At 43.2% G+C, this 25,602-nt stretch overlaps 1 protein-coding gene across 11 annotated transcripts in view; it reads right to left on the bottom strand.

The window, feature by feature from the left end:
- The window catches only part of LOC141148391 (interferon-induced very large GTPase 1-like), a 256,872-nt gene extending 233,794 nt beyond the window's left edge, over positions 1-23,078 (bottom strand). For 8 of the 11 annotated variants that reach the window (XM_073635840.1, XM_073635842.1, XM_073635843.1 and 5 more), the window contains exons 1-3: positions 22,975-23,071; positions 18,712-18,825; positions 16,919-16,977 (exon numbers count right to left, since the gene is read on the bottom strand). The gene's annotated coding sequence lies outside the window, so the exon portion shown is untranslated. Of the gene's footprint in view, positions 1-16,918; positions 16,978-18,711; positions 18,826-22,974 lie in introns of all 11 variants that reach the window. The other 3 variants (XM_073635844.1, XM_073635845.1, XM_073635839.1) reach the window with 1 other exon arrangement.
- Between the last annotated feature and the right edge of the window lie 2,524 nt (positions 23,079-25,602).

Here is a 25,602-nt window from a genome sequence, read left to right as displayed (position 1 = left end):
TCGAGTTACTATTCAAGGTAAGATTTTGCAGTTATCTCCTGAGAACATAGACTGGGATACTCCTTTGCCTAGTGAGAATTAACACAAGTGGGAAAGGTGGATATATTCTATGAGTCACTATAAAAACTTCAGATCTCCCATTGCTATGTTCAAGGTTCCACTTCAACTGCTAACTGGAGAGAGATTCATATTTTCTCTGATGCATCAGTTGAAGCTATTGCTACAGTAGCCTATTTGAAGACCTCTGAAATGAAGAGAATCACACTGTAGTTTTGTCCTAGGCAAGGCAAAACTCACTCTCAAACCTGCACATACCATACCAAGACTTGAACTTTGTGCAGCCGTGCTAGCAGTAGAAATTGCCGAAGTCATATGAAGTGAAATGGACACTAGAATTGATTCTTTCACCTTCTATACAGACAGTAAGGTAGTACTTGGTTACATATACAACCAAACAAAACAATTTTATGTGTACGTCAGCATCAGGGTTGAACGTATTAAGAGATTCTTTCTACCAAGTCAATGGCTTCACGTTCCCACTAAACTCAACCCATCTGACTGTGGTACCAACTTTGTTGGAGCATGTAAAGAGCTACAATTGGACAATTTCCTGGCTAACAATGGATGTACTTGGTTGTTTAATCCCCCACATTCTTCACACATGGGAGGATCCTGGGAACGAATTATTAGAGTAGCACGTAGAATTCTTGACTCCATGTTGCAGACTTACAAGTCTTTACCACTCACCCATGATACTTCGTCTACCTTTCTCGCTGAAATGTCTGCCATAGTGAACGCAAGAACTTTAGTGCCAGTATCTTCAGATCCCAATGCTCCAGTGATCTTTACTTCAACTTCGCTTCTTACTCAAAAGATTGGGACTGCTGTAATATCTTCAAGTGGGATCAAACCCAAGGATATCTACAGGCGTCAATGGAAGCAGGTGCAGCATTCATCCTTCTAAAAGACAAGGAAGTTTGTCGGAATGAGCGGCCTATGGGTCTTTTTACTAAAGTTATGCCCAGTGACGATAACAAAGTCCGGAAGGTAGAAGTCAAGGTAACCAAGGGAGGATAGACACAAACCTTTACTGAAGCCTCTATGTGGCACGCGCCTCTGCGGCATCACTCAGGAGCCGATGCGCATGCCCAGTGGGCGCGATGTCCGCCGGGCACCCGCGATTGCCTGTCACACAGCAAGGATGTGGATCTGTGTGTGTAAACACAGATCCACATCCTGACAGGTGAGAGGAGACCGATCCGCGTGTTTCCAGTACAGAGGAACACCGATCGGTCTCCTTCCCTTGTGAGTCCCCGCCCCCTACAGTTAGAATCACTCCCTAGGATACACAGTTAACCCCTTGATCGCCCCCTACTGTTAACCCCTTCCCTGCCAGTCACATTTACACAGTAATCAATGCATTTTTATAGCACTGATCATTGTATAAATGTGAATGGTCCCAAAATAGTGTCAAAAGTCTCCGATATGTCCGCCGCAATGTCACAGTTATAATAAAATCGCAGATCGCCGCCATTACTAGTAAAAAAAAAAAAATAATAAAAATGCCATACATTTATCCCCTATTTTGTAGACGCAACTTTTGTGCAAACCAATCAATATATGCTTATTGTGATTTTTTTTACCAAAATATGTACAAGAATACATATCGGCCTAAACCGAGGAAAAAAATTAGTTTTTTTATATTTTTTATATTTTTTGGGGGATATTTATTATAGCAAAAAAGTAAAAAAAATATTGGGGGTTATTTACGAAAGGCAAATCCACTTTGCACTACAAGTGCAAACTACAGTGCAAAGTGCACTTGAAATTGCACTGAAAGTGCACTTGGAAGTGCAGTCACTGTAGATCCGAGGGGGACATGCAAGGAGAATAAAAAAACAGCATTTTAGCTTGCACATGATTGGATGATAACATCAGCAAAGCTTCCCCTCATTTCAGATCTACCCCTTGGATTTAAAGGCAACTGCACTTCCAAGTGCACTTTCAGTGCAATTTCAAGTGCATTTTGCGCTTGTAGTTTGCACTTGTAGTGCAAAGTGGATTTGCCTTTCATAAATAACCCCCATTGTATTTTTATCAAAATTGACGCTCTATTTATGTTTATAGCACAAAAAATAAAAACCGCAGAGGTGATCAAATACCACCAAAAGAAAGCTCTATTTATGTGGAAAAAAAGGACATCAATTTTGTTTGGGCGCCATTTTGCATGATCGCGCAATTGTCATTCAAAATGTTACAGCACTGAAATCTGAAAATTGGCCTGGGCAGGAAGGGGGTAAAAATGCCCTGTACTGAAGTGGTTAATACAACCACATTAAAACATAAAACAGTAATACTGGTAACACACAAAGCAATTCCATGGAATGCCAACAGTGGTGAGCCCAGGTTTGGTTCAGCAAACGTTACTGAAGTTCGGAATCTGAACCCTATTATGTATTCTGTTACATATTTTTGATAAAAAATCTCATAAAGTGTATATTGATTGGTTTTTACAAAAGTTATAGTGTCTACAAACTATGTTAATATTTTAATGGAATTTTTATTTATTGAATTCAAATCGCACACTAACTGACACTTTTGACATTTTTTGGGGAACCAGTCATACTAATACAGTGATCAGTGCTAAAAATATGCACTGTCACTGTACTAATGACACTGGCTGGAACGGGGTTAACATCAGGGGCAATCTGTGTGCCTAGCTGGTATTTCAGTGTAGTGAGGGAGGTGCTTTTTACTAGGGGAAGACATGGATCAGTGTTCCTGCTTTACAGGTGTAGCGCTGGTAGATTTCTTATCTACCGCTTATATGTAAATTTAGTGGGTTATCTGTGCTGTACATAGTTCAAATTTAATCTAGGGCTAAATTAGCCTCTGTTCCAGCATTGGCTGTGTTGCGTGCAGTTCCGCACTGTTGCCTGTGGGTGTCGCTGTCACCATAGGTCACTGTTGGAAAGCAACAAGCTGAAGTATATTGAGTGCTCTTCTTTCTCGGAGGCAACTCAGCAGAGGTGGTCCGCTGCTGTGCACTCTGGGAGAGGGTACTTAAGGGGCAGACGCCATTTTTCTTCCTCTTTCACCTGATGGCCCTCCTGGCCTAAAGGTATGTGAAGAGTCAGTTCTACCTCGTGGCCCTCCAGGCCGGAGGGTTGCGTTGCTGCAGTTGTGCAAGTGGGCCCAGAAGTCTGTCTGGGGCCTACTACTACGGAGATGGTCCTGTGCTGTCTGTCCTGCGGGAAGAAGCTGGACAATTGAGAAGACCCAGGGGAGGACCTGTCTTAGGAGAGGACCGAGCGGAACACTGGTATCTCAAGAGGGGCCTGGCGACTCAATTGAAGGATGCATCTTAATCTAACCTATCGCACAAGTACTGCCGGGTCGGCTTAAGGGTTCTTGTACTGTGTTGCTGTTCATCTAAAACTACTATGTCCTGTGGCAGGGGATCGTACAGTTAAACTGTTCTTCTCAAGTCTGTGGCAGAGACTTTTTGTTCGTGCTACATTCTGGCTGCTAGGTCAGTGAGAGAAACCTATCCGGGTGAGCAAAGATTTAATCTTGGACTGAAGGTATATTCGTCCCCGAGATTTAAAATCTCGGGGACGAGTAAAAGTCCTCAGTGATATAAAGAAAAAGGTATTTGAACCTCCCCTCAACTCTTCTTCTACCTCTTTCCTGCTACTTCTTCAAGTTCCTTCCTATTAAAGCATTGAAAAAGTGCTAAAGTGACTGGTGAATACATTGTCAGAGACAAAGCTCAACATGGACTCTAAGTTCTGGTATTGGTGAAATTAAAGGTAAAAAGGTGATGGTAACAGCCCGATTTAACTCAGCAGCTCCTAATGGGGTTAGTGCTACACAGGAACACAAGATCTAAGCCTTCCATACTGACAGAACGACAATCTGCCTTGTTTACATAGACAGACTGCCATTCTGCCAGTGTACACAACGATCAGCGGGTGGCAGCAGACATCGGAACCGTGGGTCCCGCTGATCAGCTCCTGCTGTGTAGAATCACAGTGGGAGCAAGCCGCCAGCAGCACGTACTCGCACCCGATACCCGGAAGTGCAAAATCACACATACATACATATATATACACACATACACACATACAATCTTACGCAGTGTAACAGTAAATGTGCTATAGGGAGGTCGGCAAGTGGTCAATGACTCTGTAATATGTTTTTCATAAAATAATGTCTAATGCCCTGTACACACAATCAGACATTGATCGGACACTCGGAAAACAAAATCCATGGATTTTTTCCAACGGATGTTGGCTCAAACTTGTCTTGCATACACACAGTCACACAAAGTTGTCGGAAAATCCGATCGTTCTAAACGCAGTGACGTAAAACACGTACGTCAGGACTATAAACTGGGCAGTAGCCAATAGCTTTCTTAATTTATTCTGAGCATGCGTGGCACTTTGTGCGTCGGATATGTGTACACACGATTGGAATTTCCGACAATGGATTTTGTTGTCGGAAAATTTTAGAGCAAGCTCTCCTTGTAACATCTTCTATGAGCTCCCTCGTTCCTTTTCCCCTCACTTACATTTGTTTAGGAACAAGCAGTGCATGTTAGTTGATGTCATGCATATTGCTCTATGTACACTATTTATTCCATTATTCATCTCAGGAGCAAGCAAGACAGGATGGCTACATTGCTACATTGTTGGACCATGGAGAAAGCCATCCTCTAACAGGAAGCTGGATCACAGCAGCCAAAAAAAAAGACTTTTTTTGAGATATAAATACATACTTAACCACTTGCCGACCGCCTAACTTAGATATACTGTGGCAGAATGGCACGGGCAGGCAAAATCACGTATCTGATACGTGATTTGCCTCCCGCAGGCATTGCGCCCCCCCGGTGCCCAAGGTGGTCGGCATCGTTAGGGGAGTGATCTGTGCTGAGGGGGAGGCCACTCATTCGTGGCCACTCCCTCGCGATCGCTCCCAACGAATGACAATCTTCCTCTGCTGCTGTAATTTAAACAGCGGCAGAGGAAGTGATGTTGTCTCTCCCCGTGTCGGTCTTTTCGTTCCGGCGCAGAGGAGAGAAGACATCCAAGTAAGTGCACCAACACTACACGTACAGTAGAACACTCTAGGCACACTTTTCACCCCCCCCCCCGATCACCCCCCTGCACCCCCTGTCACAGTGACACCAATAGCAGTTTTTTTTTGTTTTTTTTTACTGTATACTGCATTGGTGTCATTTGTGACAGTTATAAGTGGTAGGGCAGTTAGTGGTAGGCCCCTTTAGGTCTAGGGTACCCCCCTAACCCCCCTTAATAAAGGTTTAACCCCTTGATCACCCCCTAACTAACAGTTTTTTTGGTAGAGTTTTGATACAGTCGCCAACAGTCAGGAGCTTTTTTACCTGTGAGTCTCACTAGTGTACCACTAAATTTAGAGCCCAAAATGGTAAATAGAAGGTACACTAGTGAAGAGAAAGTCACTCATCTGTCAGATTCAGGCTCAGAATATGATCCTGTAGAGGACAACGGCTCCATGACAGATAGCTCTGACGACGAGTTGTGGTCCCTGCCAAGGTCAGGCGTACCAGACCCCGATCTTCTTCTGTCATTGATGTGCAAGAACCGCAGGTCCCTTTCCTTCTGGTGAACTGGCAAGCACCAGCGGCCTAGTACACCCTGGTCGTAGTCAATCCAGCACTGCAGTATCACGTGGTGACGTGGCGAGTCCCATAAGTGCAGTTCAAGCTGGTAAGGTGGCAAGCACAAGTAATGTCCCGCTGCCACCAAGAAGATGAACACAGGCCCGTCGTGCCCATAGTGCCCTTCCTGCTGCATTCGCCAATCCTAATTGGGAACCCACCACTTCTGCAGCACCCGTACTTCCCCCATTCACTGGCCAACCCGGCATTCAGGTGGAAACAGTTGATTTTAAGTCACTTGATTTTTATTCGCTGTTTTTCACCAAAGATCTCTATAGATCTATTGTGGACCAAAGCAATTTGTACGCTGGTCAACACATCGCCACTATTCCCCAGTCCTCCCTTGCCAGGGAATGGAAACCTTTCCCTCAACATGGGCATAACTAAAAAGAGTGAGTTGCGGTCATATTGGTCCACTGACCCAATTCACCATATGCCCTTGTTCTCTGCCTCCATGACCAGGGTACGATACGAGCAGATCTTGCGGTTCATGCACTTCAATGACAATGAACTCTGTAATTCTTGTGGAGACCCTGGATACGATCGGCTCTACAAAATTTGTCCCCTCGTAAACCACTTCAACCAACGTTTTAGAGACTTGTTTACTCCCCATCAAGTTGTCTGCGTTGACGAGTCCCTGATTAAGTTTTCTGGCCGCTTGTCATTCAAACAGTACCTTCCCAGCAAGCGTGCCAGATACGGGGTCAAGATGTAAAAGCTCTGTGACAGGGCCACAGGCTATACATATAGTTTTATGGTTTACGAGGGCAAAGATAGTCACGTAGAGCCGACAAACTGCCCTGACTACATAGGAAGCGCTGGCAAGATTGTGTGGTACTTGGTGTCACCCTTATTCGGAAAGGCGTACCACTTATATGTGGACAATTATTACACGAGCGTGCCACTTTTTAGTCACTTGCTTCATCAGCAGTTTGGAGCATGTGGCACCGTGCGACCTAATGGCTGGGGCTTTCCCCAGCGGCTTGTAGATTCCCGTCTTAGGCTGGGGGAGAGAGCCTGCTTCAAGTGTAATAACTTGCTCGCTATGAAGTGGAGGGATAATAAGAATGTTTTCGTTCTTACCTCCCTTCATGCAGACACAACGGTCCAAATTACTACGGCGACTGGTGTTGTGGAGAAACCCCTCTGTGTCCACGAATATAACCAAAATATGGGAGGGGTGGACCTCAACGACCAGTTGTTGGCGCCACACCTAATTGCCCGTAAGGCCAGACACTGGTATAAAAAAGTGTCTGTTTGTTTATTTCAATTGGCTTTACTGAACGCTCATGTGCTATACAGAGCTTCAGGACGGACTGGATCGTTCCTTAAATTCCAGGAAGAGATCGTCAGAGCCCTTATGTTTCCAGACGGTGCTCCACCTCACCTTCCCCAACCAAATGCAGTAAGTCGGCTGTACGAGAGGCATTTTCTTTATGTCCTCCCGAGTACCCCTACCCAATGAGCCCCCCAAAAAAGATGTCGTGTCTGCAGCAAGCGCGGATATAGGGGTGACACCCGCTATTATTGTCCCTCCTGTCCTGACAATCCTGGTCTTTGCATTGGTGAATGTTTTGAACGCTACCATACACTAGTTGAGTATTAGCATAGGGTACAGCACTGCACAGACTAGGCACACTTTCACAGGGTCTCCCAAGATGCCATCGCATTTTGAGAGACCCGAACCTGGAACTGGTTACAGTTACAAAAGTTACAGTTACAAAAAAAAAAAGAATAGTTGTCGTTGTATTGTTCTTTCTCTATTCTCTCTCTATTGTTCTGCTCTTTTTTTACTGTATTCTATTTTGCAATGCTTTACTGTTATTATGTTTTATCATGTTTGCTTTATAGGTATGCAATTGTTTTATACTTTACTGTTTACTGTGTTTTATTGTTAACTTTTTTTAGTTTTCAGGTACGCCATTCAGCTGCAGAGCAAATTTATGTATCTTGACAGCAACAACGTTTGCTCCCACGATACATAAAGCCGTGACTCCAGCGCTGTCGGAGGTGATTTCACCACCACAGTTAAAAAAAGAGCATATATGCCGAAGCATGGGGCAGCAGGGGTGCAGGAGCGATTTGCTCCTACCTTATGCGGGTGGATGCCCCCATGCTTCGGCATATATATATTTTAGGCACAGGTTGCGTGAAAAAAATGTTTTATTTTTTACTATGTTTTTTTTGTATTTGCTTTGCAGATACGGTAAGTCTTACTGTTATATCGTAATGTTACTTTGTTTTATTATTAACCATCATTTGCATAGCAGGTACGCCATTCAGTTGCAGCGCGGATTTATTTATCTTGACAGCAACAGTGTTTACTTCCACAATACATAAAGTTGTGACTCCAGCGCTGTAGGAGGTGATTTCACCACCACAGTTAAAAAAAAAAAAGCATATATGCCGAAGCATGGGGGCAGCAGGGGCGGAGGAGCGATTTGCTCCTACCTTTTGGGGCGGATGCCCCAATACTTCGGCATATATAAACAGTGCATGTATGCCCATCATTAGAAGTGGGTGGATGAAGGATGGTATTCTAATGGTGGGCATACCCACCGATCAATCTCTTTTTTTCGTTCAGCCCACAGGCTGCATGAAAAAAAAGTTTACAATATATGCCCAACAAGGACCAGATGTTGCTGGACTTTGAGTGAGTAGACCAGAATGATGCCTGCAGGTTTAGGTATCATCTTGGTATCATTCTTTTCAGCCAGCAGTCGGCTTTCATGTAAAAGCAATCCTAGCAGCTAATTAGCCTCTAGCCACTTGCTTACTAGGCACTTAAATCCCCCTCCTGCCCAGACCAATTTTCAGCTTTTAGCACTGTCGCAATTTGAATGACAATTGCGCGGTCATACAACACTGCACCCTAATGAAATTTTTATCTTTTTTTTTCCACAAATAGAGCTTTCTTTTGGTGGTATTTAATCACAGCTAGGGTTTTTATTTTTTGCTAAACAAACAAAAAAAGGTGAAAATTAAAAAAAAATAGTTTGTTATAAAATTTTGCAAACAGGTAATTTTTCTCCTTCATTGATATGCGCTGATGAGGCGGCACTAGTGGGCACTGATAGGCTGCACTGATGGGCACGGATAGGCACAGTTAGGATGGCACTGATAGGCACAGTTAAGGCGGCACTGATAGGCACAGTTAAGGCGGCACTGATAGGCACAGTTAAGGCGGCACTGATAGGCACAGTTAAGGCCGCACTGATGGGGACAGATAAGGCGGTACTGATGGGCACAGATAAGGCGGCACTGATGGCCACTGATGGGAGTTGATGGGTGGCACGGATGGGTGGCACAGATGGGCACTGATAGGTACCACTGATGGGGGGCACTGATGGGTGGCACTGATGGGCACTGATGGGCACTGGTAGGTGACACTGATGGGCACTGATAGGTTGCACTGATGTGGGTGCTGATGGGTGGCACTGATGGGTGGCACTGTGGGCACTGATGGGTGGCACTGTGGGCACTGATGGGTGGCACTGTTTGATGGCACTGTGGGCACTGATGGGTGACGCTGGTGGGCACTGGTAGGCGGCACTGCTGCCTATTGCTCTGTATCAGAAGAGCGCCGTGATCGGGACTGATGTCCCGATCATGGCCGCCGGTGATCGGGTTTTTTTTTTCCTCCTCACGCTGTCAGCGCGAGGAGGAAAAATAGCCGATTACCGGCTCTGTTTACATCACATGATCAGCTGTCATTGGCTGACAGCTGATCATGTGGTAAGGGGTCGGGACCGACCCCTTACTCTGATCTGTGATCAGGCGAGTCTCAGGGGGCGCGCAGGCCACTCATGCACGGGACAATGTCAATAGACGTTGTCCCGGCAATTTAGATCCGCGCTGTTGCCGTCATTTGGCAATGGCCCGGATCTGAAGCGGCTAGACTGCTTTTACAAGCAGTGGGAGGGAATGCCCCCCCCCATCACCGTCTTCCATATTTTTTTCTGGCTCTCCTGTCCCAACAAGGAACCTGAGAATGCAGCCGGTGATTCGGCCAGCTGACCATAGAGTTGATCAGAGACCAGAATGGCTCCAATCATCTCTATGGCCTAAGAAACCGGAAACTATGAGCATTTTAGGACTTAGATTATGCCGGATGTAAACAGCGCCATTGGGAAATTGGGAAAGCATTTTATCACACCGATCTTGGTGTGGTCAGATGCATTGAGGGCAGAGGAGAGATCTAGGGTCTAATAGACCCCAATTTTTTCAAAAAAGAGTAACTGTCACTACCTATTGCTATCATAAGGGATATTTACATTCCCTGAGATAACAATAAAAATGATAAAAAAGAAATTAAAAGGAACAGTTTAAAAATAAGATAAAAAAGCAAAAAAAATTAAGAAAAAAAAAAGCACACCTGTCCCCCCCTGCTCTCGCGCAAAGGCGAACGCAAGCGTCGGTCTGGCGTCAAATGTAAACAGCAATTGCACCATGCATGTGAGGTATCACCGCGAAGGTCAGATCGAGGGCAGTAATTTTATCAGTAGACCTCCTCTGTAAATCTAAAGTGGTAACCTGTAAAGGCTTTTAAAAATGTATTTAGTTTGTCGCCACTGCACGTTTGTGCGCAATTTTAAAGCGTGTCATGTTTGGTATCCATGTACTCAGCCTAAGATCATCTTTTTTATTTCATCAAACATTTGGGCAATATAATGTGTTTTAGTGCATTAAAATTTTAAAAAAGCGCGTTTTTCCCAAAAAAAAACATTTGAAAAATTGCTGCGCAAATACTGTGTGAAAAAAAAAAAAAAAAAACACCCACTATTTTAATCTGTAGGGCCTTTGCTTTAAAAAATATATATATTGTTTGGGGGTTCAAGGTAATTTTCTTGCAAAAAAAATAATTTTTTTATGTAAACAAAAAGTGGCAAAAAGGGCTTTGTCTTCAAGTGGTTAGAAGAGTGGGTGATGTGTGACATAAGCTTCTAAATGTTGTGCATAAAATGCCAGGACAGTTCAAACCCCCCCCCCTAATGACCCCCATTTTGGAAAGTAGACACCCCAAGTTATTTGCTGAGAGGCATGTTGAGTCCATGGAATATTTTATATTGTGACACAAGTTGCGGAGAAAAGACAATTTTTTTTTTTGCACAAAGTTGTCACTAAATGATATATTGCTCAAACATGCCATGGGAATATGTAAAATTACACCCCAAATACATTCTGTTGCTTCTCCTGAGTACAGGGATACCACATGTGTGAAACTTTTTGGGAGCCTAGCCACGTACGGGACCCCGAAAACCAAGCACCGCCTTCAGGCTTTCTAAGGGTGTAAATTTTTGGAGGCCATGGAATGCCCAGATGGCACAAATTCCCCCCAAATGACCCCATTTTGGAAAGTAGACACTCCAAGCTATTTGCTGAGAGGTATGGTGAGTATTTTGCAGACCTCACTTTTTGTCACAAAGTTTTTAAATTTGAAAAAAGAAAAAAAAAATTTCTTGTCTTTCTTCATTTTCAAAAACAAATAAGAGCTGCAAAATACTCACCATGTCTCTCAGCAAATAGGTTGAGGTGTCTACTTTCCAAAATGAGGTCATTTGGGGGGGTTTTGTGCCATCTGGGCATTTTATGGCCTTCAAAACTGTGATAGGTAGTGAGGAGTGAAATCAAAAATTTACGCCCTTAGAAATCCTGAAGGCGGTGCTTGGTTTTAGGGGCCCCGTACGTAGATAGGCTCCCAAAAAGTCCCACACATGTGGTATCCCCATACTCAGAAGAATCAGCAGAATGTATTTTGGGCTGTAATTCCACATATGCCCATGGCATGTTTGAATGTTTTAGCAATATATCATTTAGTGACAACTTTGTGCAAAAAAAAAAAAAAGTTTGTAATTTTCCCGCAACTTGTGTCAAAATATGAAAATATTCCATGGACTCAACATGCCTCTCAGCAAATAGCTTGGGGTGTCTACTTTCCGAAATGGAGTCATTTGGGGGGGTTTTATGCCATCTTGGCGTTTTATGGCCTTCAAAACTGTGATAGGTAGTGAGGAGTAAAATCAAAAATTTACTCCCTTAGAAATCCTGAAGGCGGTGCTTGGTTTTCGGGGCCCCGTACGCAGCTAGTCTCCCAAAAACTCCCACACATGTGGTATCCCCATACTCAGGAGAAGCAGCTAAATGTATTTTGAGGCGCAATTCTACATATAGCCATGGCATGTGTGAGCAATATATCATTTAGTGACAACTGTAATTTTTTTTTTTTTTGTATCATTATTCAATCACTTGGGACAAAAAAATGTAATATTTAATGGGCTCAACATGCCTCTCAGCAGTTTCCTTGGGGTGTCTACTTTTCAAAATGGGGTCATTTGGGGGGGGGGGGGTTTGTACTGCCCTGCCATTTTAGCACCTCAAGAAATTAGAGTCATAAACTAAAGGCTGTGTAAATTCCAGAAAATGTACCCTAGTTTGTAGACGCTATAACTTTTGCGCAAACCAATAAATATGCACTTATTGACATTTTTTTTACCAAAGACATGTGGACGAATACATTTTGGCCTAAATGTATGACTAAAATTTAGTTTATTGGATTCTTTTTATAACAAAAAGTAGAAAATATCATTTTTTTTCAAAATATTCGGTCTTTTTCCGTTTAGAGCGCAAAAACTAAAAACCGCAGAGGTGATCAAATACCATCAAAAGAAAGCTCTATTTGTGGGGAAAAAAAGGACACAAGTTTGGTTTGGGTACAGCATTGCATAACCGCACAATTACCAGTTAAAGCGACGCAGTGCCAAATTGTAAAAAGTGCTCTGGTCAGGAAGGGGGTAAATCCTTCCGGGGCTGAAGTGGTTAAATTAAAAAAAAAAAAAAATAAATATATATATATATATATATATATATATATATATATATATATATATATATATATATATATATATATATATATATATTTTATTATTTTTTTTGTTTTGTTTTTTAATACCAATATATATGTTATACGTCGCTACTTTGAAGAGGAATACCATTGTTTTGGCAGCAGCTAGCTACCATAGCCCCAGTATCCTCTTCAAGAGCGGGCGGTCCGCTTTAACCACTTCAATACCAGGCACTTATACACCTTCCTGCCCAAGCCTATTTTCAGCTTTCAGCACTGTCGCAATTTGAATGGCAATTGCGTGGTCATACTACAATGTACCGAAACAATTTTTTTTCATTTTGTTCCCATAGATAGAGCTTTCTTTTGGTGGTATTTGATCACCTCTGCGATTTTTACTTTGTGCGCAACAAATAAAAAAAGACCAACATTTTTTTTAAAAAAAAAGCTTTTCTTTGTTTCTCTTAAAATTTTTTGTAAATAAGTATGTTTCCTTCTTCAGTGACGGGCACTGATATGGCTGCACTGACAAGGTGGCACCAATGGGCACAATGAGGTGGCACTGATAGGCAGCACTGATAGGCACTTATAGGCGGCACTGATGGGCGATGATAGGTGGTACTGGTATGCGGCACTGATGGGCACTCATAGGCGGCGGCACTAATGGGCACTCATAGGCGGCACTGATGGGTACTTATGGGTGGCACTGATGGGTACTTATGGGTGGCACTGATGGGTACTTATGGGTGGCACTGATGGGCACTTATAGGTGGGCAATGATGGGCACGGATGGGCACTGATAGGTGGCACTGAGTGACACTGATGGGTGGCATTGCTGGGCATCACTGATTTCATTAATTCTTTAATGGTGCCAGTCAGTGCCCATTTGTGGGCACTGATTGGCATATGTTGGGCATAAGTTGGCACATGTGGATGGCCATGGGGGATGTACCTGGGGATCCACATGTTAGAGGCTTCCCTAGTGGTCCTGGCGGCTTCCCTGGTCCAGTGTGGGCATCCGAGGGGGGCTGTGCAAACCCCCTGGCCAGGAGAGCCGCCGATCGTTTCTCCCCTACTCGCGTCTGTCAGACACAAGTGAGGAAAAGCCGATCAACGGCTCTTCCTGTTTACATCGTGATTAGCCGTGATTGGACACGGATGATCCTGTGGTAAAGAGCCTCCGTCAGAGGCTCTTTACCGAGATCGGTGCAGCGGTGTGTCAGACTGACACACCACACCACCGATTGCCGCGATGCACGCCCCCACCATAATTTTGGCCGTCATTTTGCTATAGGCCGGGCGGGAAGTGGTTAAGATAAAAGTGATCTCTACGGCGGATTTGCCACAAGATCACTTATATCAGCGGCGGGAGAGGGCTCCCCCCCTCCCATCGCTCTCCGGTGCCCTCCGCTGCTTACCGGAGCCGTCAGCAGTGGAGGTGATCGGATCCTTCTATGTCAGTGGCCTGGAGACGAGTGAGAGGAAGATGGCCCCCACTTGTCTCCATACCACTGCAGGGCGGAAGTGACGTCAAAACATCACTTCCGCCCAAAACTCTTAACCTCCCTGGCGGTATGATTATTTCTGATTTTAGGTGCTGAAAGCGGTACAATTATTTTGCACAGAAATTTGGCGTTTTATATTGTAGGCCTGTAATTCTTAGGAATAGTTCACTTAAATCTGTCCAAACAAGAGTCTAGTAGACATCCCGGGTATGATAAAGTTTGAAAAACTAAATAAAAAATTATAATATAATAAATAACTATAAATAATTATAACAAATAATAATATAATAATAATAAAAATTATATAATAATGTAATCAAATCAAAAACACTGAAATTTGCTCAGTTGCAGAATTTTAGCTTTTGTTACTTTTAGTGTTTGATGACGGATCTCCCCACAAATCACTATCGCTCAATTCTAATTTATTATCGCTTTTTTCTAGCTGGTCTAAAACTACTTTTGATGTAAAGAGACAGTTTTGGTTGCTATGGGCAATCTCCAGTTTCCTGGCAGAAAGAACAGTTTTATATATATAAAACTGCATGCAGGACACTGGGCAAACCACTAGGGACAAAGGGGACGTGTAATTATTTGATACAGTACTGTAATCTGTAAGATTACAGTATGCTGTATCTATACTGTGTGTTTCACTATTTGAATTTACCGCCGAACTCCGTCCCCGTGCGTCGCACCGCTCGCAGGGAACGGAGCTCGGCACTGTGAATCGAGCGAGACACAGCGGCTCGCCGATCACAGCGGGGAGACATCGCAGGATCCAGGGGACAAGGTAAGTATACTCTTCCTGGATCCTGCGATGCAAGCCCGAGTCTGGCTCGGGGATACCGCTTTTGGTAGAAAAAATCCAACCCGAGCCAGACTCGGGAATACCGCCAGGGCGGTTAAAGCAACATATTTTGTTTTTTTTTATGACATTAAATAACTATTTATTTTTTATTGCATTTTAGTGTAAATATGAGATCCGAGGTCTTTTTGACCCCAGATCTCATATTTAAGAGGTCCTGTCATGCTTTTTTTCTATTACAAGGGATGTTTACATTCCTTGTAATAGGAATAAAAGTGACCCAATTTTTTATTTATTTTTTTAAAAACAGTGTAAAAATAAAAAGAATTAAGTAAAATCATAAGAAGAAAAAAACATTTTTTAAAGCGCCCCGTCCCGACAAGCTTGCGCCCGAAGCGAACACATACATGAGCAGCACCTGCATATGAAAACGGTGTTCAAATCACACATGTGATGTATGGCCACGATCGTTAGAGCGAAAGCAATAATTCTAGCCCTAGATCACCCCTGTAACTGAAAATATGCAACCTGTAGAATTTTTTAAATGTCGTTTATTTTTAAGGGTAAAAGTTTGTCGCCATTCCACGAGCGGGCGCAATTTTGAAGCGTGACATGTTGGGTATCAATTTACTCGGCATAACATTATCTTTCACAATATAAAAAAAAATGGGCTAACTTTACTGTTGTCTTATTTTTAATTAAAAAAAAGTGAAACATTTTCCAAAAAAAGTGCATTTGTAAGACCGTTGCGCAAATAGGGTGTTAGAAAAAATATATATAATGTTTGGGGGTTCTAAGTAATTTTCTAGCAAAAAAAAAAAAAATGTTTTTAACTTGTAAACACCAAATCTCAGTAAGAGGCTCGGTCCTTAAGTGGTTAAAAAGAGTAAACACAGGTGATTGATAATAAATGGCTTCAGCCAAACACTAAGCCCCGGTTCATACAGGGGCGACACGACTTGCATTCCGAGGCGACTTGCAAAACGACTTCTGCATAGAAGTCTATGCAAGTCGCCCCCAAAGTAGTACAGGAACCTTTTTCTAAGTCGGAGCGACTTACGTTGCTCCGATTAGAACGGTTCCATTGTACAGAACGGGAGGTGACTTGTCAGGCGACTAGGTCGCCTGACAAGTCGCCCCTGTGTGAACCGGGGCTACCTATGAGTGAAAGAAAAGTTTTTGTGTAAAACACCAAATCTCAGAAAGAGGCTCAGGCCTTAAAGCAGAGTTCCAAACAAAAATGGAACTTCCGCTTTTCGGAACCCTTCCCCCCTCCGGTGTCACATTTGGCACCTTTCAGGGGGGAGGGGGGTGCAGATACCTGTCTAAGACAGGTATTTGCACCCACTTCTGGCATAGCCTCCCATGGTAGTCTATGCCTCTTCCTGTCCCTCCGCGCTGTCTCCTGGGAAACACACAGCTCCCAGGAGATAGCGGGGACCAGTTACGATGCGCAGCGCGACTCGCGCATGCGCAGTAGGGAACCGGGAAGTGAAGCCGCAATACTTCACTTCCTGATTCCCTCACCCAGGATGGCGGCGGCAGCTGCCGAGAACCGTGCGGGTTCTCGGCGTCGCCTGCCGACATCGCTGGACCCTGGGACAGGTAAGTGGCCATTTATTAAAAGTCAGCAGCTGCAGTATTTGTAGCTGCTGGCTTTTAATATTTATTTTTTTTGGCGGTTTAGGTGGAATCCCTCTTTAAGCAGTTAATGCATAGAATGTATTAAGATAAAAAAAAACCTTCTGCCTTTACAACCATTTTAAGTTTAAAGGCCATGTAGTGCATTAACATTACAATATATACAGTCATTGCCACATTATTATGCTGGGATAGGGGAACTGCAATCAGGCTGGGCTTGCATAGAACCCCTGTCTGACTCAAATCCCTATCCCATCCCTACTCCCAGATAATGTAAATGATCGTTTTCTTTTAATGCAGAAAAGGTTCTTTCCCTCAGACAATAAAACAAGAATACAAGTAAAGCATGTTAAAATAAAATACAATATATATTAGTAAACCCCCCTGGTTTTCCTCATTTAGTGGATGAAATCTCTGGATTATTTTACCTGTTATAGGAGAGCTGAGATCCAATCCCGTTATAATGTCAGTGTGCAACGTTCAGCTCCTGTGGAGGGAAATGAAACCCTTTGTTAGAGCTCCCTTTATATAGACCATCACAAATCATTCACCGACTTTCACTTTCACTTCATATTTATTCCCTTTGTATTCTCACAGTGGTCTTCTCTGAGAAATCACATGTTTTATGTGCAATAAACTATTGAACTATTGAAGGTCAAACAGTCTATTATTTGCTGCAGGCGAACAGCAAATAAAGTGCAAATACAGTAAATGAACAAATACAAGACTGGGGTCTTCCCTAAACGGTGGTTCCATTTTTTGGGATAGAGTATCTGTGTGATGGGGGACTTTTAAATTAATAATTTTGTGAGTTTTTACCTGAATGAATGACTGTCTTATATTGCATAATGATATGTATGTATAGAATTTGGTGTGGAGGACTTCTTAATGGAATTTTGGGTACTTTGGGGTTGATTTACTAAAGGCAAATATACTGTGCACTTTGCAAAGTGCATTTGTTGCAGAGCTTAGTAAATGAGGTAAGGCTTCACTTTGTAAAGAGTACCCAATCACGTGCAAGGAAAATAAAAAATACAGCATTTTTGCTTGCATATGATTGGATGATGGAAGTCAGCAGAGCTTTTACTCATTTACTAAGCTCTGGAGCAAATGCACTTTGCAAAGTGCACAGCCTATTTGCCTTTAGTAAATCAACCCCTTTTATTGTCTTTATTTAAGCCCGGTTTCACACATGTGCGGTGCGAATTGAAGCTCAGGTTTCACTGGGGAGATAAAAAATCTCCTGTTCAAAGGCTCATCTGCGTTTTAGCTCAGGATCAGTGAGCAGGGAGAGGGGGAGGTGTAGTGAGGAGAAGGAGAAAATCCATGTTCAGAACGCAATGCATCTGCGAAGCAGATGCGTTCCCATGGAAGATAAGGGGCTCGTAATTCGCACCGCAATGCCCAGAAAACGCACACGTTTTTTGTGCAATGCGCAGTGCGAATGCGACGCACATATGTGAACCAGATGCATTCATATGAATGTATTTTAAAATGTCCTGCGAATTAGATGCAGTGTAAGCCGCATCTAATTCGCATAGGTGTGAACCCGGGCTAAAGGTTCACATCAGGATTGGACCTAACAATAGGTTGCTTTTACATAACAAACAAGGTACATAAAGCAGTAGTCACATGAATATACACAAAATAATACCCAGCTCAACAATATTTGTTATACTGAACATCAAATGCAACTGCGTACTCCTCTAAAGAGGGTGTAAAACACCAAAAGCATGGACAAGTCTGTTAATCACAATTTTTATAATTTTGTGGGTCAAAGTGAGAAGAAGTCCATAATGAATGCAAGACACATCCACCTTACCAACCATTCAGCGTCCTCCACCCTTTTCTGCCAATCCCTCCACTGGCATCCACTCACCCAACAAATAAAATTCAAAGTACTAACAATAATTTACAAAGCCATCCATAACTCTGCCCCCAGCTACATCACTAACCTAGTCCCAAAATACCAACCAAGCCGCTCTCTTCGGTCATCCCAAGACCTCCTACTCTCTAGCTCCCTTGTCACCTGCTACCATGCTCGCCTCCAGGATTTCAGAGCTTCTCCCATCCTTTGGAACTCCCTACCCCAATCTGTCCAACTGTTCCCTAATCTATCCATCTTTAGACAGTCCCTGAAAACCCTTCTCTTCAAAGAAGCCTATCCTACTTCTAACACTGTTTTACTTCCTCCATCAGCTCATCCCCCCACAGCTATTACCTTTTGTATTAATTGATCCTTCCTTTTTAGATTGTAAGCTCTAAAGAGCAGGGCCCTCTGATTTCTGCCCTCATGTTGTAAAGCGCTGCGCAAACTGTTGGCGCTATATAAATCCTGTATAATAAAAAGAAGGAAAGTTATAAACAAGACAGTTCACAGAGTGGGGAGAAAAAAATGGGGGAAGGTAAAGAAAGAAGGACAGAGATGGTGTCCAATGGAAGTCCACCGAGGAGCAAAACATAGTATAAAGAAAATGGCAATTCAGAACCGCAAATATTCAGTAGACAGTCTAAATTCCCAGTAGAATTATCTATCCATATGAGCGGTTTTGTCCCTCAGGGCTGAGGTTAGGTGTTCCATATGCTGTCATTCACACTGGCAAACCACTGAACTACTGTGGAAGAAGTGATAGGTGGCACTGAGTGACACTGATGGGTGGCACTGATTACACTGGTGGGTGGCATTGCTGGGCATCACTGAATTTATTAGTTCTTTAATGGTGCTGATTGGCATATGTTGGGCATAAGTTGGCACATGTGGATGGCCATGGGGGATGTACCTGGCGATCCACATGTTAGGGGCTTCCCTGGTGGTCTAGTGTGGGCATCCGAGGGGGGGCTGTGCAAACCCTCCTGTCAGGAGAGCCGCCAATCGGCTCTCCTCTACTCGCATCTGCCAGACACGAGTGAGGAAAAGCCGATCAACGGCTCTTCCTGTTTACATCGTGATCAGCCGTGATTGGACACGGCTGATCACGTGGTAAAGAGCCTCCATCCGAGGGTCTTTACTGAGATCGGTGTAGCGGTGTGTCAGACTGACACACCACACCACCGATCGCCGCGATGCGCGCCCCCACGGGTGTGCGGCGGCTGTTATCCTGCTGGACGTCATATGATGTCCAGTCAGGATAACTGAACCACTGCCCGGCCGTCATTTTGCTATAGGCCGGGCAGGAAGTGGTTAGGATAAAAGTGATCTCTGCGGCAGATTCGCCACAAGATCACTTTTATCTGTGGCGGGAGAGGGCTCCCCCCTCCCACCACTCTCCGGTGCCCTCTGCCGCTTACCGGAGCCGTCAGCAGCGGATGTGATCGGATCCTTCTATGTCAGTGGCCTGGAGATGAGTGAGGGGAAGATGGCCCCCACCTGTCTCCATACCACTGCAGGGCGGAAGTGAGGTCAAAACATCACTTCCGCCCCACGCTCTTAAAGCAACATATTTTTTATGACATTAAATAATTATTTATTTTTTAAAGCATTGTAGTGTAAATATGAGATCCGAGGTCTTTTTGAACACAGATCTCATATTTAAGAGGTCCTGTCATGCTTTTTTTCTATTACAAGGGATGTTTACATTCCTTGTAATAGGAATAAAATTGACCCAATTTTTTATTTATATTTTAAAAACAGTGTAAAAATAAAAAAATTTAAGTAGAATAATTAAGAAGAAAAATTTTTTTTTTAAAGCGCCCCGTCCCGACAAGCTCGCGCCGGAAGCGAACACATACATGAGCAGCGCCCGCATATGAAAACAGTGTTCAAACCACACATGTGAGGTATCGCCACGACCGTTAGAGTGAGAGCAATAATTCTAGCCCTAGATCACCTCTGTAACTGAAAATATGCAACCTGTAGAATTTTTTAAATGTCGCCTATGGAGATTTTTAAGAGTAAAAGTTTGTCGCCATTCCACGAGCGGGCGCAATTTTGAAGCGTGACATGTTGGGTATCAATTTACTCGGCATAACATTATCTTTCACAATATAAAAAAAAAATTGGGCTAATTTTACTGTTGTCTTATTTTTAATTAAAAATAGTGAATCTTTTTCCAAAAAAAGTGCGTTTGTAAGAGCGTTGCACAAATACGGTGTGACAAAATAGTTCAACGACAGCCATTTTATTCTCTAGGGTGTTAGAAAATATATATATATAATGTTTGGGGGTTCTAAGTAATTTTCTAGCAAAAAAAAAAAATGTTTTTAACTTGTAAACACCAAATCTCAGAAAGAGGCTCGGTCCTTAAGTGGTTAAAAAGAGTAAACACAGGTGATTGATAATAAATGGCTTCAGCCAAACACTAACTAGGAGTGAAATAAAAGTTTGTGTAAAACACCAAATCTCAAAAAAGGCTCGGTCCTTAAGTTGTAATGGATGTGATTATGAGTGTTATGGTGAAATGCCTATTTTCTAATATAACCGTATAGATATAAGTAGAGGTCGACCGATATGGGTTTTTCTCTGTCCGATGCCGATATTTAGAAATCGCGGTGGCCGATGGCCGATATGTGATGCCAATTTTTTTGGGCCTATATATTAGGCCGATTTTTTTTTTTCCCCCTTCATCTCATAAAATCTAAAAGTTAGACCCCTTTCACACTGGGGCGTTTTTCAGTGCCTGTAAAAGGCTCCCCTGCAGTCTCAGTGTGATATCCCGAGTGCTTTCACACTGAGGCGATGCGCTGGCAGGATGTTAAAAAAAAGTCCTGCAAGCGGCATCTTTGGAGCGGTGTATACCACTCCTGCCCATTGAAATGAATGCGCACCGCTGCCGAGGCGCCTGCAAAGCGTTTCGGCAGTGGAGCTTCAGGGGCGCATTTAACCCCTTCCTCGGCTGCTAGCTGGGTTATAAGTTCCCCGCTAGCAGCCGAATAGCGCCGCCAAAATGACGGTAAAGCGCCGCTAAAACTAGCAGCGTTTTACCGTCAACGCATGCCCGCTCCAGTGTGAAAGCAACCTTAAGTGATACAGAAAATTTTTTACATTTAAACATTTATTAAACAAAACAAACCTCCAATCAGTTCACTTGTATGTATAATTTAGATAAAAAATAAAAAAAAACGATATCTTAAATATTAAATACACAAAAACAGGTAATCAAAACTTTTGGATGAAAAAAATGGGCTAACTTTACTGCTTAGTTTTTTTTTTAATTTATTAGTGTATTTTTTCAAAAAATATTGCGTTTGAAAGAGCGCTGCGCAAATACTGTGTGACATAAAATATTGCAACAACTGCTATTTTATTCCCTAGGGTCTCTGCTAAAAAATATATATATATATAATGTTTGGGGGTTCTAAGTGATTTTCTAGCAGAAAATACAGGATTTTTACTTGTAAGCAACATGTGTCAGAAAAGATTTTAAATGGTTAAACTGAGAGCTTCTACACATGGAGCTCAGTTCATTCCTAAGTGTAAACATTGTATCCTTCAGGTTCTTTTTATCACATTTGGCAGGCTGCCCAGAGGAGGGAGAAGTCGCTTCACAGTTTTCAGGCAACTTGTATTGACTTCTATTACAGAAGTCATTTGCAAGTCGCGCTGAAGTTATATCGGCCTTTTTTATCAGCACAATCGGCCGATGCCGATTAAGTAAAAAACACCAAATATCGGCCGATATATCGGTCGACCTCTAGATATAAGTGCTTATCTCTTATAACCAGCTATTAGCCTTAAACCATGCTCAATTAGATGACTGATTAGATGCCAGCTTCTCCCTTCATGTGGAACAGAACTGCAAGAGTTAAAGAACAAAGTTAAGAAGAAGATTTCCTGTTTTCAGGCCTATGAGACTACACCCAAGAGAAACAGGAACTGAAAACAAGACACCCTATTTAGCTATGATAGTCTGCTATTCCCTTATATAGATATAACCCAGCTAAAAGCTTATACTTCCTGATGATAATGAATATGTATAATTTGTGGGCTGTATATGCTTTGATATTTGATTTGATAACGAAATATCCAGCCAGAGTTCAGGAAGTAAAATACAGAAGTACCAACTTACTGAACTTGTCTGTGTCAGTAATTTGCATTGTGTGCACACTTTTACATTGAAACCTAATTTGGCCAGGGGGTACAGAAACAGAATACCGAACGGTTCTGGTTCGGTCCAAAACAAAGTGGTTATTGCCTAGAATGTACTGAGATAAAAGAAACCTTCTGCCTTTACAACCATTTTAAGTTTAAAGGCCATGTAGTGCATTAACATTACAATATATACAGTCATTGCCACATTATTATGCTGGGATTGGGGAACTGCAATCAGGCTGGGCTTGCATAGAACCCCTGTCTGACTCAAATCCCTATCCCATCCCTACTCCCAGATAATGTAAATGATCGTTTTCTTTTAATGCAGAAAAGGTTCTTTCCCTCAGACAATAAAACAAGAATACAAGTAAAGCATGTTAAAATAAAATACAATATATATTAGTAAACCCCCCTGGTTTTCCTCATTTAGTGGATGAAATCTCTGGATTATTTTACCTGTTATAGGAGAGCTGAGATCCAATCCCGTTATAATGTCAGTGTGCAACGTTCAGCTCCTGTGGAGGGAAATGAAACCCTTTGTCAGAGCTCCCTTTATATAAACCATCACAAATCATTCACCAACTTTCACTTTCACTTCATATTTTTCCCCTTTGTATTCTCACAGTGGTCTTCTCTGAGAAATCACGTTTTATGTGCAATAAACTATTGAACTATTGAAGGTCAAACAGTCTATTATTTGCTGCAGGCGAACAGCAAATAAAGTGCAAATACAGTAAATGAACAAATACAAGACTGGGGTCTTTCCTAAACGGTGGTTCCATTTTTTAACACTAGTTGGGATAGAGTGTCTGAGTGATAGGGGACTTTTAAATTATTAATTTTGTGAGTTATTACCTGAATGAATGACTGTCTTATATTGCATAATGATATGTACCCCGTTTCCCCGAAAATAAGACCTAGCGTGATTGTCGGTGATGGCTGCAATATAAGCCCTACCCCACAAATAAGCCCTACCCTGTTTCCCTGAAAATAAGACCTACAAGGACTTTAACTAGGGCTTATTTGGAGGGTAGGGCTTATATTGCAGCCATCACTGACAATCACGCTAGGTCTTATTTTCAGGGAAACAGGGTATGTATAGAATTTGGTGTGGAGGACTTCTTAATGGAATTTTGGGTACTTTGGGGTTGATTTACTAAAGGCAAATATACTGTGCACTTTGCAAAGTGCAGTTGTTCTAGAGCTTAGTAAATGAGGCAAGGCTTCACTTTGTAAAGAGTACCCAATCACGTGCAAGGAAAATAAAAATACAGAATTTTTGCTTGCATATGATTGGATGATGGAAGTCAGCAGAGCTTTTAATTATTTACTAAGCTCTGGAGCAAATGCACTTTGCAAAGTGCACAGTCTATTTGCCTTTAGTAAATCAACCCCTTTTATTTAACCACTTGCCGACCGCCTCACGAGGCGGTCGGCATCTTTCCCTGAGCAATCAGAGGTGAGGGGGAGGCCATCCATTCGTGGTCACCCCCTCGTGATCGCTCCCAGCCAATGACAATCTTCCTCTGCCTCTGAAATGTAAACAGAAGCAGAGGAAGTGATGTCATCTCTCCTTGAGTCGGTCTTTTCCATTCCGGCGACGAGGAGAGAAGACATCAAGTAAGTGCACCAACACTACACTAACAGTAGAACACTCTAGGCATTTCACTCACGATCACCCCCCGATCACCCTCCTGTACCCCCTGTCACAGTGACACCGATAGCAGTTTTTTTTTTTTCTGATTATTGCATTGGTGTCAGTTTGTGACAGTTATAAGTGGTAGGGTAGTTAGTATTACCCCCCTTTAGGTCTAGGATACCCCCCTAACCCCCCCAATAAAGGTTAACCCCTTGATCACCCCCCGTCGCCAGTGTCACTAAGCGATCGTTTTTCTGATCGCTGTATTAGTGACACAGGTGACGCTAGTTAGGGAGGTAAGTATATAGGTTCACCGTCAGTGTTTTATAGCATCAGGGACCCCCATATACTACCTAATATAGGTAACCCCCTGATTTCCCCCTAGTTAACCCTTTCACCACTGATCACCTTATAACTGTTACGGGTGACGCTGGTTGGTTAGTTTATTAATTATAGTTTCAGGGCACCCGCCGTTTATTACCTAATAAAGGTTTAACCCCCTGATCGCCCGGCGGTGATATAAGTTAAGTTTTAGGGTCAGATAGGGTCTGCGTCGCCCCAGGCAGCGTCAGGTTAGTGCCAGTACCGCTAACACCTACGCACGCAGCATACACCTCCCTTAGTGGTATAGTATCTGATCGGATCAATATCTGATCCGATCAGATCTATACTAGCGTCCCCAGCAGTTTAGGGTTCCCATAAACACAGTGTTAGCGGGATCAGCCCAGATACCTGCTAGCACCTGCGTTTTGCCCCTCCGCCCGGCCCAGCCCAGTCCAGCCCACCCAAGTGCAGTATCGATCGATCACTGTCACTTACAAAACACTAAACACACATAACTGCAGCGTTCGCAGAGTCAGGCCTGATCCCTGCGATCGCTAACAGTTTTTTTGGTATCGTTTTGATACAGTCGCTGACAGTCAGGAGCTTTTTTGCCTGTGAGTCCCACTAGTGTACCAGTAAATTTAGAGCCCAAAATGGCAAATCGAAGGTACAGTAGTGAAGAGGCCTACACGTTTCTGAGCATGACAGATAGTGAAGAGGAAGTCACTCATCTGTCAGATTCAGGCTCAGAATACAATCCTGTAGACGACAGCGGCTCCATGACAGATATCTCTGACGACGGAGTTGTGGTCCCTGCCAAGGTCAGGTGTACCAGACCCCGAACTTCTGCTGTTGTTGAGGTGCAGGAATCGCAGGTCCCTCGTATGGAGCAGAGCAGTACTAGCGCCGCTATTCCTTCTGGTGAACTGGCAAGCACCAGCGGCCTAGTATACCCTGGTCGTACATCCAGCTGTAACACTTGGTGAGGTGGCGAGTCCCCAGGGCCGGATTTGCCATAAGGCCAGGCCTCGGGGCGGCAGCGGTGCAGGGGCAGCGCCGCCCCCCCTTTCAGGCTGCCCCTTAAAGTTGATTAAGGGCACCGGTGCCCTTAGAAAAGATGG

This window comes from Aquarana catesbeiana, linkage group LG06 (assembly GCF_042186555.1).
Source record: "Aquarana catesbeiana isolate 2022-GZ linkage group LG06, ASM4218655v1, whole genome shotgun sequence".
In the NCBI taxonomy this organism is placed as follows: domain Eukaryota; kingdom Metazoa; phylum Chordata; class Amphibia; order Anura; family Ranidae; genus Aquarana; species Aquarana catesbeiana.
The sequence above is the reverse complement of the archived record's forward strand: the minus strand, read 5'-3'. Positions and strand labels throughout refer to the sequence as shown.